Below are 5,931 nucleotides of genomic sequence, written 5' to 3' on the forward strand. Positions count from 1 at the left end.
TATGACTTAATACTTGAGAATTGGTAGACCCAGAGAGGTGAAGATTTTACGTAAATCTTGATGGGCAAATGGTTATCTGCTAAGGAAGCTCTTTGTCCAGGTTAGAAAGCTGTTTATACAGATAATCTGATTTGCAAGAAGGCCCTGAAGCAGTGGAGTTATTTGGTAGTGTACAGTTTACTTTCCTGGGCAAGAATTTTCTGGTAAAGCAGTTAAGACAGAGTAACACAAATGCTCTCCATCCTCAGAACTGAGTTTAAGAAAAAGTGTTTCACAAAATTGGCTGTGGTGATAAACCCTGTGTTACGTGTTTGGTGTCCCACCAAAATTCATGTTCAAGCCCTAACCCCTAATATGACTATCTTTGGAGACAGTGCCTCTATGGAGGTAATTAAGGTTAAATTAGGTCTTAAGGATGGGGTCCTAATCTGGTAGAACTGGCATCCTTATAAGAACAGGAAGAGACAAGAGAGATCTCTCTCCAAGCGTGCACAAAGAATAGACCATGTGTCCACACAGTGAGACGGGGCCAGGAAGAGATGTTGTGCCAGAAGCCTACTCTGATGGCACCTTGATCTTGGACTCCAAGCTTCCAGAACTGTGAGAAAATAAATCTCTGTTCTTTAAGCCACCCAACCTGTGCTTGACAGCCCAAGGTAACTCATATACCTTGAGTATAAAAGGCAGATAACATTGCAACTATGAAATAGAAGGAGTATAAACAGAACCAGCATGATCTCTTATTATAATAAGTCCTTTGTTAAAGCTTAATGAAAATTATTACCCACACAGGACAACTATGGACTCAGAAAATATATAAATTTCCCTACTAGGTAAGCCTCCCAGCAGCTGAACAGCTCATCAAAGACAAGAGAAGAAAAAAAAAAGTAGGCTAAAGATGAAGGAAGCCAATAATAGCCTCAAGAATAAGAATTGCAGCCTATGTTATTTCCTCGCTTGTTACCCTATCAGATCTGGTGAGGCTTCTCAAAAACTCACCTTATCTTAGTGTGGTCTTATTGCATTAATATTTTTTAATCACAGATTCTACTTCCGTTGCATTGAGAGTTAAGATGTATGGCATACATCTTTGGGAGATGCTTAGACGTTTTCAGATGAATGAAAAATTTTTGTGTCAAGAATTTCTGAGTATTCCTCTGGGGTTCCTGGAATGTTGTGGCATCTTGCATGGCAATTGCTATGAGTTTTGCATCTCACCTTATAATAATCCTCATCAAATGACTGGAGACTTGATTCCAAATAGCTCCCCTCTTTAGCCTCTTCTGAATACGTCACCCAGAGTTATCAACCCATAACAATAGCAATAAAAGTAAATTGACTACTCCCTAGGGCGCATATTTGTAGTAGATTCCAGTAATATAATGACAAGAACATTCTTTAAACTCTAATGCCCTGCCTTTTTATGCTTTTATAGGTTCTGTTATTGATTTGTTTATATCCCATTTTCTTGTTAATGGTTTAAAAATACAGTGTATGGTATCTAAGACACCACTATCATATTTACCTCCTCTTTTTCTTTCATTTGTAGCAATATCTGGGATTTCTTAAGAAGAGTAAGATGGGAATACAAGTAGTTTATCTTCACCAGTGATGAAGATAGATATTTACCAGAGTATATAAACAGGTAGACCAAGAAACTAAAATGTTGAGATAAACTAGGACTTAAGCCATTGCTTCAGACAGACTATAAAAGTGTTATTAGGGATTTGCTGCAGAAACAAAAGAAAATGCTGTTTCTAATTTTTTTCTTGGCTCAATCATCCAAAAGTTTAATAAGCTATGTACCTAAATGGGAGATAGATTTTATAATTTTGGAATAACAGTATGTTTGTATATCCCTTTTGTCCCTCCTTTGCAACTGAAAATATAAATCTGTCTTTTTAATTGGGCTTCAGATGGACATAAATTCCTACTTTCTTTACAAGTTGATCTTTTTAAGAACCAGGTAGAACAGTCACCATAGTTGCATGGATGCATTTTCAATTACTCAAGGATTTATAGCATTATAGGTCTTCAATTTGTCTTATCTTTTCATCCTTCACTGGTCCAACCACAGTACCTTAGCCAAAATTCAGGGAATTTAATTAAATGCTCAGAAATGACTTCCCTATTTGCTCAATTCTAAGATGCGTGTGTTTTCATATTTTAACATTTTAAAACTGAATTAACTATAATTATTATAAGTTTCCCCCAAATGTTTGTTAATAAATTGTCTTTTTGAATTAATAATATCTCAGAATTGGAGAAGTATGGAATCTGGAAGTATAAAAATTCTCTCCTTTTAATACTACCAACTGTAAAATAGATCGCTAGTGGGAAGTTGCTGTATAACAAAGGGAGATCAACTCGATGATGGGTGATGCCTTGGAGGGCCAGGACGGGGAGGGTGGGGGGGAGTCGCGGGAGGGAGGGGATATGGGGATATGTGTATAAATACAGCTGATTCACTTTGGTGTACCTCATAAGCTGGTACAAGAGTGTAGAGCAATTATATTCCAGTAAAGAGCTTAAAAAAATAATTCTCTCAAAAAAAAAAAAAAATTCTCTCCTTTTATTCTTTCAGACATCACTCTACAACCTCAGGACTGAGTTGAGACAGTTCTCCTTTACAATTAATAAAATTAAGATTTATTGAGCCCTTTCCACTTGCCAGACACTGTGCCAGATTTGTTCTTGATTGGGAATTTTCTTCTCTTCAATGTAAATGGAATATTGGGATGCTTAGGGATTTTTGTTTTTGTTTTTTTAAGCTGAAAAACCACTTTCCATAAAACCAGTTTTTGTTGTATTTCTTTGTTTTCTGTTTTTTGGGTGTTTTTTCAAGAAAAAGAACATTCTCCAGAGTTAGCATACAGTGAACCATTCAATGGTAAATCTCTTTGACCCTTGATTTTTGACAGTCAGTCTGGATTTTTTGATGATTCAGTCCCAATGGTGTTCCAAAATGTGTGCCAAGCTCAGCCATAAAGCCCTCACTCTGAAGCTGCAGTGACATGGGCAGGTCTCACTACACAACAGAGAGGCAGGCATTCCTAGAGCTGGATACATGAAAAGAGAGGGCTCCTGCCTTTTTAAGTGCAGTGGAATGCCCGTCTACATCTGTGAGCACTGGGCTTTGTGGCCTCCTGTGCCACCTCAAATAGGAAGCAACCAATAGCCTTGAAATAGTTGTTTTAAATAATCTGAAACATTTGCTTAGACACGTTAGTACTTACCTCTCCTTGCCTACCACTTTTATATCATCGATATTCTCTTAGTCTAACTGCACCTATATTAAGTGTTAAAGGAAGAAAGGAGTAGAAAGCAAAATGATATGCACATATCAAAAGGATAGACCTGATTCCCTCGCCAAGATGTGATTCCACCATGAGACTGCACTTGTAAGTAATTGCTCTCCAATCAGGCTGCTAGGTTAGAACCCCAGTTGTACTACTTACTAACTGTGACCATGTCAAGTTACTCCATTATGCAACATCTCTGCATCTCAGTTTTAATATGTAGAACATCGAACAATTTTTTTTCATAGAGTCGTTGTGAAGATTAGAGAAGATGAAGAGAAGAGGATGCAAAGTGTTTCACAAGATTGACACATAACACATGCTCAATAAATAAACCACATGTGGTTGCTATTTTTATTGTTGCATTTTAGCTAATTGATCTCTTTCTACCAAACATCTTGTCAGTAAGCTGCCATCCAAAAGGAGCTCTAATTAAAAACTCAGCCAATAGGAGAGTGATTTTCTTTAGCTGATTGCAAGAATTAAGTTGTCACAAATCTTTCTCTATACACATATACACAGAGATAATGACAGTAAGTAAATTAAAATTTCAATTTATAATTTAATATGATTTATCAAAAAGCCAACCTGACGTAAATACTAAATGATATTCAAATGATTAGGTTACAGCATGATAATTAGACTTTTCATAAGTCATTAACCTGCTTTTGATTTTTGCCTATGCCTGAAATTCTCTTACTTCTATAATATATCTATTCCTCCACGGATTATTATATGCACTCATTCATACATAATTCATTTATTCATTCATTCACTTATCCATTTAAATATCGTTAACAGTATGTGGCTTTTTCCTCCCCAGCAATGTTTTTATTTATTTATTTTTTTAATTTTATAAGAAAATTTCCTAATTTTCTGTTTGTGTCCTAATGTTTAGCTTTTATCATTACTACCAAATTTTGTATGTGCAATGTTTGCATCTCAATTTTGTTTGCATACAAGGAAATTAAAATTGCATAGACATTTACATGCCCTAAGTGCAGTACTACTTTAACTGACATTCCTTAACTGCAGCATAACTGAAAGCTAAGGTTATCAGGGTTCTCTCTTCTACCAATTCTTGTTGCCTATTAAGTGCTCTTTACTTCTTCTCTGTATGAAGGATCCTTTTGAAAACAATCTACTTCTCTCTCCTTGGGTATAACTTGAGATAGCAGGAAGTCTTACTCAAATGTGGGTGGCTGATCTTTGGATCTACAATATATTCTTTTTTTTTAAATTAATTAATATATTTTATTTATTGGCAGTGTTGAGTTTTCATTGCTGCGTGGACTTTCTCTAGTTGTGGCGAGCAGGGGCTACTCTTAGTTGCGGTGAGCAGGCTTCTCATTGCAGTGGCTTCTCTTGTTGCAGAGCACGGGCTCTAGGCACACGGGCTTCAGTAGTTGCAGCACATGGGCTCATTCAGTAGTTGTGGATCATGGGCTCTGTGGTGCATGGGCTTAGTTGCTACGCAGCATGTGGGATCCTCCCAGACGAACTCGAACCCATGTCTCCTGCGTTGGCAGGTGGATTCTTTTTTTTTTTATTTTTTTTTATTTTTTATTTTTTTGGGGGTACACCAGGTTCAATCATCTGTTTTTATACACATATCCCTGTATTCCCTCCCTTCCTTGACTCCCCCCCCTCGAGTCCCCCCCACCCTCCCTGCCCCAGTCCTCTAAGGCATCTTCCATCCTCGAGTTGGACTCCCTTTATTATACAACAACTTCCCGCTGACTATTTTGCAGTTGGTAGTATATATATGTCTGTGCTACTCTCTCGCTTCGTCTCAGTTTCCCCTTCACCCCCTGCCCCCTCCCATACCTCGAGTTCTCCAGTCCATTCTCTGTATCTGCATCCTTGTTCTTGTCACTGAGTTCATCAGTACCATTTTTAGATTCCATATATGTGAGTTAGCATACAATATTTGTCCTTCTCTTTCTGACTTACTTCACTATGTATGACAGATTGTAGTTCTATCCACCTCATTACATAGAGCTCCATCTCATCCCTTTTTATAGCTGAGTAATGTTCCATTGTATATATATGCCACATCTTCTGTATCCATTCATTTGTTGATGGGCATTTCGGTTGCTTCCATGTCCTGGCTATTGTAAATAGTGCTGCAATAAAAAAATATGGAACGCTTCACGAATTTGCGTGTCATCCTTGCGCAGGGGCCATGCTAATCTTCTCTGTATCGTTCCAATTTTAGTATATGTGCTGCCGAAGCGAGCATAGCAGGTGGATTCTTAACCACTATTCTACCAGGGAAGCCCCTACAATACACTCGTTCTCAGAATATGACACAAACAAGTTGGGAGATAACATTTTGACTTAATATTGGGAAGAATGTCATAAAATGCTAAATTGCACTAGAATAGATTTTTTTAAGGTAGCAAAGCTCCTCAATGAATAGGTTTAAGCAGAGCCTGGGGTATTATTCATCAGGGGTGTTGGAGGTAAATTTGAAAGAATGATTAAACTAGGCAACAGCTATAACTAAGACACCTGCTTTCTCAGATATTTTGTTGTTCCAAATATTCCCATGTATGGAAAATTTGTCAGTAGAGAATCTGATTAAATCAAGACCTAGATCTCAGGTATGTATTCATTTGTGATCAGAAAG

The 5,931-nt window shown here is 37.3% G+C and overlaps 1 non-coding gene across 1 annotated transcript; it reads right to left on the reverse strand.

Annotated features, from left to right (window-relative positions):
* Positions 1–5,434: 5,434 nt before the first annotated feature.
* Positions 5,435–5,541, reverse strand: LOC130852903 (U6 spliceosomal RNA). The gene has a single exon (XR_009053603.1). It is a non-coding gene; the product is annotated as a U6 spliceosomal RNA (small nuclear RNA).
* Between the last annotated feature and the right edge of the window lie 390 nt (positions 5,542–5,931).

The sequence above is a fragment of the Hippopotamus amphibius genome, chromosome 4 (assembly GCF_030028045.1).
Source record: "Hippopotamus amphibius kiboko isolate mHipAmp2 chromosome 4, mHipAmp2.hap2, whole genome shotgun sequence".
NCBI lineage: Eukaryota > Metazoa > Chordata > Mammalia > Artiodactyla > Hippopotamidae > Hippopotamus > Hippopotamus amphibius.